A 14467-nucleotide genomic window follows, 5' to 3' on the forward strand; every position below is an offset into this window, starting at 1 on the left:
GGGACTAGCCTGATGAGATGAGAATGTTGTTCTCTCTACCCCCCCCCCCATTATCTAAGGACCCAAGCTGACTGGTACAGTTCCCTCAGATCCTGGGTCATAAATTGTTTAGGGTTATATAGGTCAACAGCAGCATCTTAAATTCAGATTGGAAACAAATAGGCACCCAGTGAAGATATTTCAGGATCACTACTGTATGAACCTTGCAGGCAATAACTAATTGTAGTTACTGAACAGTCTTTAAGGGCAGGCCCATATAGAGCACATTATAACAATCCAAAAGGCAAGTTACCAGAACATGTGTTGCTGTAGCAGGTTATCTCTGCCCAGGGTTCATCGTACACTTTAGACAATTGATCTGCTCTTTCAGGGGGAGCACAACCCCATCCAGGCTGCCTACCCAATTCCCAAATCCACCCACCCACCACAGCACTTCCATCTTTTTGGGATTCAGCCTAGGTTTATTGGCGTTCATCCAGTCCATGACTGCCTCTAAGGACCAGGACAGCCTTTCCAGCTAGATGAAAAGGTCTTTGCCTTTGGTGTTTATTTTATATTGTTTTTAAATCTAACTTTAGTAGTTTTTAAACTATATTTTAGTTGTGTTTATAGTATGTTTGTAAATTGAGACGTATGTGAAATGTTATTATTACTATTATTATTAATGATGGTGATGATGATGATGATGATGCACAGCCTCACTTGACTCCAGTGATGATGAGAAATAGAGATGGGTGTCATCAGAATACTGCTGACACTGTGCTCTAGATTCCTTGATGATCTCCACTAGGGACTTCATATAGATGTTAAACAGCATAGTGGATTGGATGAAACCTTGTGGGACCCCACAGTTTAACCACTATGGGGTGAGCAGAAGTCCCACAATGCCACTTTCTGGAACTGAACCTGTAAGGAGAAGCAGAACCATCATATTACAGTTCTCTCCAGCATCTAATCCACAGGACCGATCCAGCAAGATATTAGTGCTGACCCAAAGCGTTTACAACCCTGTTTTTTCAGGCTATTCACAGTTTGCCTCTTTTCAGCTGCTTTTTCCTCCCTCCCACCTCAAATGTATTTCCTTTTTTCCCCTGATGTACTTCCACAATTTTCTTCTTGGAAGCAAGTAACATCACTATGTAACTATGTCATGGATTGTTAACAAAATAATAAAAAAATTGCCACCATTAGGACCAAAATGGTGGCTGGCTACATCCTCAGCTGGTGCTGTGCAAATAGTTGCTGTCTGCTGAAGGATCCTTGCTCCAACTTAAACTCAGTATAAAGAAGCTTGGCTGTAAGGCCTGGAAGACCCTGCAGCCATAAGGTAGGTCCTGGATTATGTCATCATAAAGGATGGCAGAATACTGTTCTGTCTCCAAATAATGCTCCCACAATTATTATTATTATTATTATTATTATTATTATTATTATTATTATTTATTAAATTTATATACCGCCCGACTAGATTTGGGTGAAGGAAGATTTATTGGTGGGTGGAGGTGATGAGTTTGAAAGGTGGAAGAAGATTTATTGATGGGAAGTAAGTGAGCTGTCATTCTTCAACACAAAATCTTTTATAATTTTTTTGCAATAGGTGGCTGCTTTTTCAGTTAAAGTATTGAGCACTGCAAAGTACACCAAAAATCAAATCTCATGAAACTGGCATAGCGCTAGTAGAAAAAATAGTTACATTAGGACTGAGAAAGCTTTATGTTCCATGAGATTTTGCATAAAAGAAGAAATTGCTTTCCGTCCTGCAAATGTTAAAAGAATTAGCGTATGCATCATCAGTAGATGGCATATGACTCCACAAAGACTGAGGCTGCATAAACACCATGCGTTCATTCCCTCCCCCAAAGAGTCTTGGGAACTGTGGTTTACTCCTCACAGTGCTACAGTTTCCAGCACCCTTAACAATCTGCAGTTCCCATGTTAAATCAACACTATATGGTGTATGTTGGGTAGGCTGTGATACTAAAGGAGCTGAGAATGCCATGTTACACAATAGAGTCTTATTATATGGTCAGCCAGTTCACAGGTCCAACCTGCTTATGGACCATACCTATATATTTCTGTATTATGATACCAACTGTCAAGTCCTAGGATTTTTTACTTCTACAGTGATGAAGCTAAACTAGAACTTGCAAAGCACTAGAATAACAGTACAGGCGGGCCCCGCTTATACGGACCCCCGCCATAAAGTGGAAATCACCGTAAAGCGGAGCCCCATTGAGTATAATGGGGCATGTCGCCCAAAAATGCCCCAAAATCGTAAAATTGGCTTTAAAATGGGGAATGAAAACCGCTGCATTAGTGGAATGCCGGGAAGCGAAGCGCTGGGAAGCAGGGCCCTACTGTAATATTTATGATGTAATCTACTGTGCAGTGATATTGTAGCATATGATGTTTTGTGACAGCTGAAAAAATGACCCAGTAATTCAAAGTGACAAATGGGAAAATGAAGCTGAAAAATGTATTGTTCTACAAGCATTACCTTCTGCAATTTGGACCAGTGCAGGAGCCTAGACTAATTCAGAACAACTTCTGTTTGTTGTCATCTACAGCTGCAATACATGAAAAAATGGAAATGGACTGCCTTCAAGTCGTTTCCGATTTATGGCAACCCTATGAATAGGGTTTTCATGGTAAGCGGTATTCAGAGGGGGTTTACCATTGCCTCCCTCTGAGGCTGAGAGGCAGTGACTCACCCAAGGTCACCCAGTGAGCTTCATGGCTGTGTGGGGATTCGAACCCTGGTCTCCCAGGTCATAGTCCAACACTCTAACCCAGCCTTTCCCAACCTTTGGGTCCCCAGATGTTGTTGGACTGCAAGTCCCATCAGCCCCAGTCAGCATGGCCAATGTCTAGGAATTATGGGAACATCTGGGGACCCAAAGGTTGGGAAAGGCTGCTCTAACCACTACACCACACTGACTCTCAATCTTGTACATACTTACTTGGAAATAAACCAGATTAAAATCAGTGAGATTTACTTCTGAGAAAAGCACATATAATGAGGTTGCAGGTGTACAAGTCTCAGTCATCAAAAATAAGTTTAGACATCCCATCTTATCTTGTGGTCTCAGGATGCATAAGGATTGTATAATATGAAAAAATAGTTCCCTATCCCGAAGTCTCTCCATGCAAATTTAGATGAAGGAATGTGGACAAAAGGAAGCTTAAAGTTGAACTAAAGCCAGTCTGTTCTATTTGCGCTCCACTAATTCTTTCCTAGGAGAGTTCTTCACAATATTGCTTCAAGTAATTGAAACCCTATGAGCTGGATCCAAGCCAAGTTTCAGTGCAATCCTAGCCATGTCTACTAAAAAGTAAGTCATACTGAATTCAGTGGGCCTTACTTCCAAGTAAATGGGATTAGGATTATAGCTGGGAGACTTATTTAGGTCTCACTGAAATCAAAGGGACCTAAATACTAGTTCTAATTTTTCACATTAATATGAAGGGTTCCTAAGTACAACTTAATTGGTCTGGATTCTATTTATAATTGGTCTGGATTCTAGTCAGCAAGTGCCATGCCTCATTATACAGCCACAAGAGTGGCTGTATACTATAGCCGGCGTGGATTTTTCACATTCCGCAATGCCATTCTGATGCTTCCTATAAGCCCATTTCAAAACAAAACCTTACAAAACGTATAGTCCTGAATTCAGAAACGCTTGCTTAAAAACTCAATTTTCATGGCAATAAACAAAACAGAAAGAACCGAGAGTTCAAAGTCTAATGGGGGGGGAGATGCCTTTTGGACTTTTTTCTCTCAGAGTTCTCATAATCTGTTGAAATTCATTAAAAATCAGCCATGTTCACAGAGTACCTTTAATCCTGTTACTGACCTTGCCCCATACTCTGACCTTCATCTACTGCAGTTTAAAGGTTTAAAAAATGCCTGGCTGATTTTTAATTAATTTAATAAATTTTGCATTGAACAGAATGATAATGTTTGAGAATTGATAATTTTGATAATATGCTCAGAGGCACATGTTACCAAATTCTTGCAAGCTACACAGGAAGTGGATTGGACTGTGAAAGACCAAGCCAAATGGTGTTTGCATTTTGACAAATGTGTAGGGCAGTACAATATCTCAGAGAGGAGGTCAGGTCTCCTGCTCCCCTGGTGCATTCACTATAGCTGCTCAATTTCTCTGCTTTTTAAAGTTTGATAGAAATATCTGTGGGCTACAGGTACATTCTTAAAACGCAAGATTTTTTGCCTATTAGTGAATTCTATCTATGACAAGATATGGCTAAATACAAGTAACAATACCTTGCATAGGCAATTAATTCTATCTTCCTGTTGCCAATAATTATGCTGGTTGACCATAAACAGCTCCCTAGCTGGTGATCCGTGCTATTGTGTGCAGTATGTTATCCCTATACAGTTGCATTAGGGAACACAAACACAGCAAATATTACCATAATATCAGGACTGTGTTTTCAGGGAGGGGAATGGACAATGGATTCATATAAACAAGGAGTGGGATGTTATGATGGAAGCCTAAGTAGGAATAAAATGAGAGAAATAGCATTAAAAGAATGAATAACAAAGCAAAGCACTCTATTAAAGTAGCAAAGGTAAACCAAACTAGCTCTTGGTGAAGTATCGGCTCAGCAACAAAAGCAAATAAATTTGTGAAAGCCAAAGCTGTTTGCAATTAGATCCCTGGTTGCACTGATGCCCCTCTGTAATTAGTGCCATAAAAGATGCCCAAGTGAAATATTTAACAATGCTAAGGTTGTTGGGGAAAATGTAGCATTACTTTTTTCCAGCCCCAGAGGCTGTTTTACTTGGCTAGAGAAACAACCAGTTGATCAAGTTTTGGAGTTTTGTTTTCGGGGGGGGAAGTGTTAATGTTTCTGATACGAATATATTTTGCCATTTCAATGAATCGCCAAATTCACAGTCTGGTCCTCAGATTCATTCTTCACCAGCATATGAATTCATTTCATGTCCTTCAACTATTACATCCCCAGAAAGCGATACAAGAGGTACACAGTGGGTTGTATTCAACTAGGTCCAACTCAGAGTAGATGCACTGAAATTGATGAACCCACTGTAAGTTAGCTATGTCTGTTAACTTAAACGGGTCTACTCTGAGTAGGACTAACATTGGATTCCACTCAGTATCACACAGAATATGGAAATTTTAACCATCGGTCATTTTCATGGCTGGCAATTAGACACTGAATTTTCACTATAAGAAGGCCAGAGGGAAAATTCTACAAGTTCTGAGGACTCTGCTGATCATCACAGATATGGGTTGAAGGGTAGTTTTGGAGGTATGTCACTTCTAAAGCACTGAAGCAGGACATGCTGATGCTGTCTTGTGCATTGAAGAAAACTGAGTGATTGCCTGATATTGCTTCCTGTTCCTCAATCATTAAGGGATATGCAATGCCTTGGATGGATGGCTTCTGTCTGTAACGTCTCTACCAAAGGACACGAGACAGTACAGATACAGCAGTTCCATCTCCCAGCCCATCTCCTATGTTTCATTCTAGTTCCTTTTATATAAAGCAGGAGAAATGGGAAATATTTAAAGGACCCAGTTTGCCCTCACTATTACACCCCAGACTTTCTATGCAGAAGCACCATGATGAAACCAGGATAAAGCAAATAGGTTACGTCAAGAACTTTTAATCTACTTTCTTTTCCTGCACCCATATGTTTTAAGTATATGGTACAAAAAGGGCATATTTCTTTTTTATTTGTATTTATTTGTCTAGAATGTAGATATTCCTCCCTTTCACCATAAACCTCTCAAAGTAGTATACATAGTAAAAATGGGGAACAAATTATACTTCATAAAATGGACCATTGGTCTCACCTGAAGGGTGATTTTCTCAGGTAGACTGCCGTCGTGAGATATAGTGCCATCTAGTGTCCGAAGGCAAGAATGGATCGAAGTCAAGACCTGGGGCATCAAGCCCCTTCCACTCCAGTTCATTCATGACGAGACTGAAGTGAGATATATCTGAGAAGACAAAAAAAGCCAATGGGCCTACCAGCAAGGAAACATTATCCCAAATAATAACCCAAAGATTACATGCATTTTAACAGTTCCAAAAGGGTCTTGACTTGACTAAATAGTTTAAACAGTATAACTTTGAAGAGTGATAATTTGCAAAGTACCAAAAGCCCAAATAGCCTTCAACAGGGAGGGCCATGATGGCAGTCTACCTGAGAAAATCACTCTTCAGGTGAGACCAATGGTCCATTTTCCTCAGGTAGCCTGCCATCATGTGGGATGTACCAAAGCAGCTCCCAATAGGGAGGGACCACCCCTTGATTAATTGTCATAAAGAACCTGTTGTAAAACACGCCTCCCAAAGGAGGCATCGGCAGAAGCGTAACGGTCTATCTTGTAATGCCTTATAAAGGAATCTGGAGTAGACCATACAGCCGCTCTGCAAATCTCTGCAAGAGGTGCATTGGTTGCAAAAGCAGCCATTGTGTCAGCTGACCTAGTTGAGTGCGCCATTATCTTACGAGGCACTGGCAGCTGAAGCGACTCATAGGCCAATGCAATGCAGGCACGCAACCAACAAGATAACGTAGAACTGGCCACCTTTTCCCCCAGAGTACAAGGATGAAAGAATACAAATAGTGAATCCGTTGACCGTATGTCCTGGGTTCAAGACAGGTAGGTCTTGAGGGCCCTCCGGACATCTAGCGAGTGCCAGGCCTTCTCTAGTGGATGGACAGGATTCGGACAGAAAGAGGGAAGAACAATGTCCTGGTTACAGTGGAACGCTGAATCGACCTTGGGACGGAAGGAGGGATCTAAACACAGTACCACTGAGTCCTTATGGAAAATACAGAGATGGAGGGCCGAGGACAGTGCCCCCAACTCTGAGACTCTTCTAGCCGAGGTGATCGCCACAAGGAACAAGACTTTGAAGGACAAAAGTCATAATGGCACAGATCGAAGGGGCTCAAAAGGAGGATGCTGCAGGGCTTGCAGGACCTTTGATGAACTCCACAAAGGAAAATGGTGACAAACGGCCGGTGATAGTAGGGTGGCTCCCTTCAAAAAACATTTGACGAGTGGGTGTGAGCCCATAGGAACACTAGGAGATGTGACTGAGAGAATAGAGGATATGGTGGTGGAGAATAGAGGATAAGGTGTTAGGTTTAAGTCCCATCTTCAGACCTCTATGTAGAAATTGCAGCATCTGGTGAACTTTAGCCTGAGATGGTTGGATGTTCTGAGAATCACACCAGTTAGAGAAGGCAAACCAAGTGCTCTGGTAGATACGAGAGGTTGACTGTTTTCTAGACGCAAGGATTGTGTCCACAATCTCCTGAGAAAGTCCTGAACGAATCAAATGTCCCCATTCAAACGCCACGCTGTCAGATTGAGCCACTCGGGATCCGGATGCCATATCGGACCCTGACAGAGGAGATTGGCCTGAGTGGCAACCTCCAAGAGTCCATCACTGAAAGAGAGAGTAGATCGGAGAACCACGGCTGGTGAGGCCAGTACGGGGCTATCAGGACCAGACGGGCCCTTTCGTGTCGTAGCTTCCTCAAGGTCCTGCTCAGTAGCGGTATTGGGGAGAAAGCATATAGGAGCCCTGCTGGCCACTGTGTCAACAGTGCATCTACCGATTCCGGGTTGGTGTCCAGATACCTGGAGAAGTAGCGAGGTAGCTGGTAATTGTGACTGGAGGCAAGCAGGTCCACCGAGAGGATGCCGAACCGTCGTTGGAGAAGGCTGAACACCATGGGGTGAAGCTTCCATTCTCCCAGGATCACCTGTTGTCTGCTGAGCCAGTCGGCCGTAACGTTCAAAACACCGCTGAGATGTTCTGCCCTCAGTGAAATTAGATGTATTTCGGCCCAGTCGAAGAGTTGAGATGCTTCCATCTGGAGGAATTGTGATCTGGTTCCCCCTTGCCTGTTCAGATGTGATTTCACACAGGTATTGTCCGTTCGAATCAGTACATGGCCTAGAAGGAATATAGACTGAAAATGCTGAAGGGCTAGATGGACTGCTCTCAGTTCCAGCCAGTTGATATTCTGACACGCTTCTGTGCTGGACCAGACACCCTGAACAAATTGGGAATTGCAGTGGGGCCCCCACCGGACAGACTGGCATCTGTTGTTATTACAGTTCTGTCTGGTTCTCGGAACGGGGTTCCCTTTGTGAGATTTACAACTGTCGCCCACCAACAGAAGGAGGCCCACAGAGACGGATGCAGGTGGATTGTCCGGTGGTTGAACGTGGCAATGTCCTGTTGGAAAGAGAGAAAAGGCCAATGTAAGGGTTGAGTGTGGTGTGGAGCCCATGGTACAATGTGGATGGTCAAGACTCCCCAGAGCCCTTGCCAGAAGCATTATGTGCGCACTGGATCGACATGCGAGGTGCAAAGCCATCTCTCTGATGGCCGTAATCCGATCTGGTGATAAAAAGACCATGGCCTGTGTGGTGTCGAAGTTGACAAGCCAACCGTGGGTGCGCAGGACCGTGAGGTCAGAGCGAACATGAGAGAGGGCCAGATCCCTGGAACCCACCCAAATCAACAGATCATCCAAATAAGGGTAAATGTGAATGCCCTGGAGGTGGAGGGAAGCCACCAGGGTGAGCAGTGTGATGTTCATGTATTAGTGTATATATGGTAAGTGCTGTTTGTATAGGAGATACATGGTAAGTGGAATGAAAGAGGAGGGGGGAGTGAATGGGCAGTAGAATGCTGGATGATTGGCTGAGTGTTTAGAATGGCAGAGGGTATAAATAGAAGGATGACAGTTAAATCTGGGTGGACGGTGAACGTGAGTGGGTTGTTTTGGTGGGTTTTTGAGAGGAGATTGGGTGGAGAGTTGGTGGATGTGAGGAGAGTGTGGAGTTCGGATTAATACTAAGACCAGTACCTCAGGAATAGATGAAACCATATGCTTAAGTGCCTTTATAAAGTAATCTTGTTATCTCTGTTATTTAATAAATATATTTGGTTTACCAAAGGCCTGATCCTTGGCTGGGGTTCCACAGACCAGAAGGGAGGGTAAGGTAAATACCAAGGCTGAAGGGTAACAAATGGTGGCAGCGGTGAAGAGAATAACACCACAAGTATTCAGAGCAAACCAGGATTATCTGCATTGATACAAAGGGATTGGGACAGCTTAAGCACGCAGTCACAGAGGTAACCTGATAGAGAGACTCAGGCAGAGTCTCTGGGAATACGGGTTATAGGATGTGACTGGTGGTGCTGCCTAGCAGGGGGATCTGGTGAGGTCTATGCTAGAGTGGGGAGAGAAACCATAAAAAAGGACAGTCCGGACTGGTGGAGTCCCTGGTGGTGCCTAGTGACAGGCAGTAACCACGAGCAGGTAGGAACCTGACAGGGAGAGCCAGGGAAGGGCGTCACACGTGGTGGCAGTAGCGGTGGGATACGAACAAAGGAGACTACGTCACAGGTGTTGGCTTTAGCGGTGGTACGAATACTAGAGAATCCCTAACAGTGGTGGGGCAAACAAAAATAACAAAATAAGATTACTTGTGAGAGTGACTGGCAAAGAGTGTGTGGCAAAGAGTGAGTGAACTCAAACACCATGGCTGAATATATAAAAATGAAAAGAGAGGAGCTGGTGGAGAAGTGCATAACATTCAATTTACCTCACGAGGGTAAAGGGGTAGATGAATTGAGGGTAGCACTTATAGGATTTGCAAATGCCCAGCAAAAACAACCTGTCAGGGAAGAGACCCCAGAAGGATACTTAAACAATCCCGCTTATATAGAGTATTTGAGAGAGAAGTTAAGATGGGAGGCTGAGGAAAAAGACAAACAGCGAGAGTTAGAAACTGAGAAGTTGAGGATGGAAGCTGAGAGATTGAGGATGGAAGCTGATGGGAAAGACAAACAGCGAGAGTTAGAAACTGAGAAGTTGAGGATGGAAACTGAGAGATTGAGGATGGAAACTGAGAGAATGAGAGTGGATGCTGAGATACAAGGGGAAAGATTAAAATTGGATAGAGAGAAATTTCACTCTGAGGAGACAAGGAAAGACAGAGATGGAGCAAAAATAAAAATTACTCCAAAGGACTTTGCTGTGTATGAGCCTGGTCAAGATCCTCAAATTTATCTCACAACCTTTGAAAAGGCAGCTCAGTTGTGGGGGCTACCTGAAGATAAATACATGCAGTATTTATCAAACCTGATCAAAGGGGAATTGGCAAAGGTATACCAATATTTCCCCTCAGACAGGCCCGTCACCTATGCTGAGTTTAAAGAGGCAGTCTACAAAAGATTCAGACTGGGACCTGACTATTTTAGAAAGTTATTCCGAAACTGTCAGATCCAAGCAGGGAGGTCTTTTGTTGAACTGGGAGCAAAGCTGATGGATATATTTGGAAAGTGGATGAGTAGTGCCAAAGCTCAGTCAGTGGAAGAGGTGAAAAGCCTCATGATACTGGATCAATTATACCATCAGTTACCACCAGAAATAAGGCTCCTGGTCAAAGACCGTTCCCCTACATCGGTGCAGGAGGCCGCAGAGATGGCGGATCACTTTGCCTCCAATAGAACTGGCTGGGTGGGGAAAACATCAAGAGATTTTAAACCCAGACCATATAGTGGCGGCAGAAAGGATGTGGTGCCACAGCGAGTGAGTCCTCCAGTAAAATCTGAAGGGCACAGGACACCCCAGAGTGGATCTGTGTACCCTAAAACAGAGGAGAAATTATGCTATAAATGTGGTAGACCGGGGCACCTACGTTTTCAATGTGAGGTTGCCAACCCCATTAGTAATCCTGCTCAGGCAAGGGCAGTAAAAATAGAACCAAAAGGTCTAACCACAAAAAAGGTTCAGTTCTGCCAGATAAACTGGACAGAAGTAACAGACCTTGATTCAAGTCTGAGAGAGGAAGTGAGTGTACAAGGGGCAAATTATTGGGCATTGCTTGACACTGGTGCCGCTCAGACGTTACTGAGGCCAGATTTAATAAAATCTGAGGAAATATTACCTCAAGAAACGGTGACTATTCAAGGAGTGAGGGGTAGACCAGAAAGCTTGCCTATGGCCCTGGTGAAAATGGAGTGGAGAGGCCGAGAGGGCAAATATAAAGTAGGTATTAATGCCCAACAACAAGAACCAGTGATACTGGGAAGAGATGTTATGGGGGCACAAGGGAAAATATATGTGGTGACCAGACAGCAAATTGGCAGAGAAACAGAAGCCATGTTAAAAGGGGCTGAAGGAAACAGGGTGGAATCTGTTTCCGAGCCTCAGGTCGCCATAGCAACCCTTGGCAGGCCTGCTGAAGGAGACAAACTGTATCAAATGGTCTCTGGGGAAGAGACAGAGCATTTCAGAGAAGAACTGGATAAGGATACCAGTTTGAATCAAATAAAGGAGCAAGCCCTGACCCTACAGATTCCTTTCACTGACAAACTGAGGAATCAAGTTGTGTGTGAGAATGGGATTTTATATAGACTGTGGATGCCTGCTGAGAGAAAGGATGAATGTGAACCAGTGAAGCAATTGATAGTACCTAGCAAATACAGAACCAGATTGCTAGAGGTAGCCCACGATGTCCCATGTGCAGGACATCTGGGAATAAAAAAGACCAAGAGGAGATTGGCTGCGCACTATTATTGGCCAAACATCTCCAAAGATGTAAAACAACATTGTCTATCTTGTGGTATATGCCAAAAGGTTGGAAAAAGTGGAGTAAAGACTAAGGCACCCTTAAAGCCCCTTCCTATAATTGGACAACCCTTTTATAGAGTGGGAATAGATTTGGTGGGCCCTTTTTCCAAACCCACAAGGCATGGCAAGAAATATCTAGTGGTGGTGGTGGATTTTGCCACCAGGTACCCAGACGCAGAAGCACTAAGATCTGTAGAAGCCCCTGTAGTGGCAGAGGCTTTATTAAAAATCTTTATGAGGCTGGGTTTCCCTCATGAAGTGCTGACGGATCAAGGCAGTGTATTCATGGGAGAAGTGATGCAATGTATGTGGAAATGTTGTGGTCTAAAACATCTAAAGACCACTACTTACCATCCCACCACTAATGGGCTAACAGAGAGATTCAATGGCGTTTTGAAGGGCATGATAAGAAGCTATGTTCAAGATCACCCACAAGACTGGGATGAACGTTTGGGATGCTTCTTATTTGCATACAGAGAAGTCCCTCAAGAGTCAACAGGCTTCTCACCCTTTGAACTCATGTTCACTAGAAAAGTGAGGGGACCTTTGGAACTGTTAAAAAATTCATGGGAAGGAACCCTGGGAGAGTACAAAACATCTGTAGTAGATTTTGTATTGGAATTCTTCAATAAATTAACATCAATGATGGAAGGAGTGAAAGAGAATTTGAGTCAAGCACAGGAGAAGCAAAGTTACTGGTATGACAGAACAGCCAGGGAACGTGTGTATGATGTGGGAGATATGGTTATGGCGTTCATACCCAGGAAACATGACAAATTACAGGCTAACTGGGAAGGACCATATACCATCAGAGAAAGGCTTGACACAGTGACGTATGTAATCACCACAGACCAATTAAACAAAAGCAAAGTGGTTCATGTAAATATGTTAAAGCCTTACCATACCAGGGATGCAAAGGTGTTGCAAGTTACCTTATTCCCTGAGGGAATTGGGCCTGAACTTCCAGATTTGGTACAGGAAAGCAAATAATAATAATAATAATAATAAATTTAATTTCTTCGTCGCCTATCTGGCCAATGGCCACTCTAGGCGACTTACAAAATTGTTAAAATACAATTGATAAAATACAGTAATACAATATAAAAACAACACATCTGCAGCAACAATATTAAAACTGGGCAGGAGGCATTTCAGTTATAACAATTAACCCTCCCCAGATACCCCGAAGGCCTGCTGAAAGAGCCAGGTCTTTAAGGCTTTCCGAAACACATTTAAAGAAGAGGCGTGCCGGAGATCTTGTGGGAGGGAGTTCCAAAGAGTGGGGGCTGCCACTGAGAATGCCCTCTCTCTTGTACCCGCCAATCTGGCTGTTTTTGTTGGCGGGATTGAGAGAAGGCCCTGTGTGGCCGATCTTGTCGGGCGGCATAATTGGTGGCGTTGAAGGCGCTCCGTGAGATAAACTGGGCCGGAACCGTGTAGGGATTTCAAGGTCAATACCAACACCTTGAATTGGGCTCAGAAAACAACTGGTAGCCAGTGTAGGTCAAACAACACTGGTGTGATGTGATCTTGGCGGCGACTATTCGTAAGTAGTCGAGCCGCCGCATTTTGTATCAGTTGTAATTTCCGGACAGTTTTCAAGGGTATCCCCACGTAGAGCGCATTACAGTAATCTAAACGAGAGGTTACCAGGGCGTGTACCACTAGTGGGAGCTGGTGAACAGGAAGGTAGGGTTGCAGCCTTCGTATGAGGTGTAGTTGGTACCAGGCTGCCCGGCTCACTGCCGAAATCTGAGCCTCCATGGACAGCCTGGAATCAAGCACAACCCCAAGGCTGTGGACCTGGTCCTTTAGGGGTAGACTCACCCCGTTGAACTTCAGGTCAATGTCACCCAACCTTCTCTTGTCCCCCACAAGTAGTACCTCGGTCTTATCAGGGTTCAACTTCAGCTTGTTCCTTCCCATCCATCCACTCACGGATTCCAGGCACTTGGACAAGGTCTCCACAGCCAACTCTGGTGAAGATTTAAACGAGAGATAGAGCTGAGTGTCATCCGCATATTGATGACACTGCAGCCCAAATCTCCTGATGATTGCCCCCAGCGGCTTCATATAGATGTTAAATAGCATGGGAGAGAGGATAGAGCCCTGTGGCACACCACAATTGAGAGGCCAAGGGTCTGATACCTCCTCCCCCAACGCTACCTGTTGGTACCTATCAGAGAGAAAGGAATGGAACCACTGTAATACAGTGCCTCCAATTCCCAATCCCTCCAGGCGAAGCAGAAGGATACTGTGGTCGACAGTATCAAAAGCCGCTGAGAGATCGAGGAGGACAAGAAAGGTGGATTCTCCCCTATCTAATGCCCTCCTCAAATCATCTACCAGAGCGACCAAGGCTGTTTCAGTTCCATGACCAGTCCTGAAACCCGATTAGTATGGATCCAAATAATCCGTTTCATCCAAGTGTGCTGAAAACTGGTTGGCCACCACTCGCTCAGTGACCTTGCCCAGAAATGGCAGATTCGAAATTGGGCGGAAGTTATCGAATACTTGGGGATCCAAGGAGGGCTTCTTTAAGATGGGCTTTACAATTGCCTCCTTGAAGGCTGATGGCATCACACCCTCTTTCAAGGATGCGTTTACCACCGCTTTGATCCCCTCGCCCAATTTCTCTCTGCAGCTCACAAGGAGCCACGAAGGGCAAGGATCAGTAAGACAAGTGGTTGGCTTCACAGATGAAAGCACCTTGTCCACTTCCTCAGAAGGGAGAAGCCGAAACCGATCCCAATTTACCAGCATGCAACTGGCCAACTCTGGTTCATCCACTGTGTCCAC

This window comes from Rhineura floridana, chromosome 1 (genome assembly GCF_030035675.1).
Source record: "Rhineura floridana isolate rRhiFlo1 chromosome 1, rRhiFlo1.hap2, whole genome shotgun sequence".
Lineage (NCBI taxonomy): Eukaryota > Metazoa > Chordata > Lepidosauria > Squamata > Rhineuridae > Rhineura > Rhineura floridana.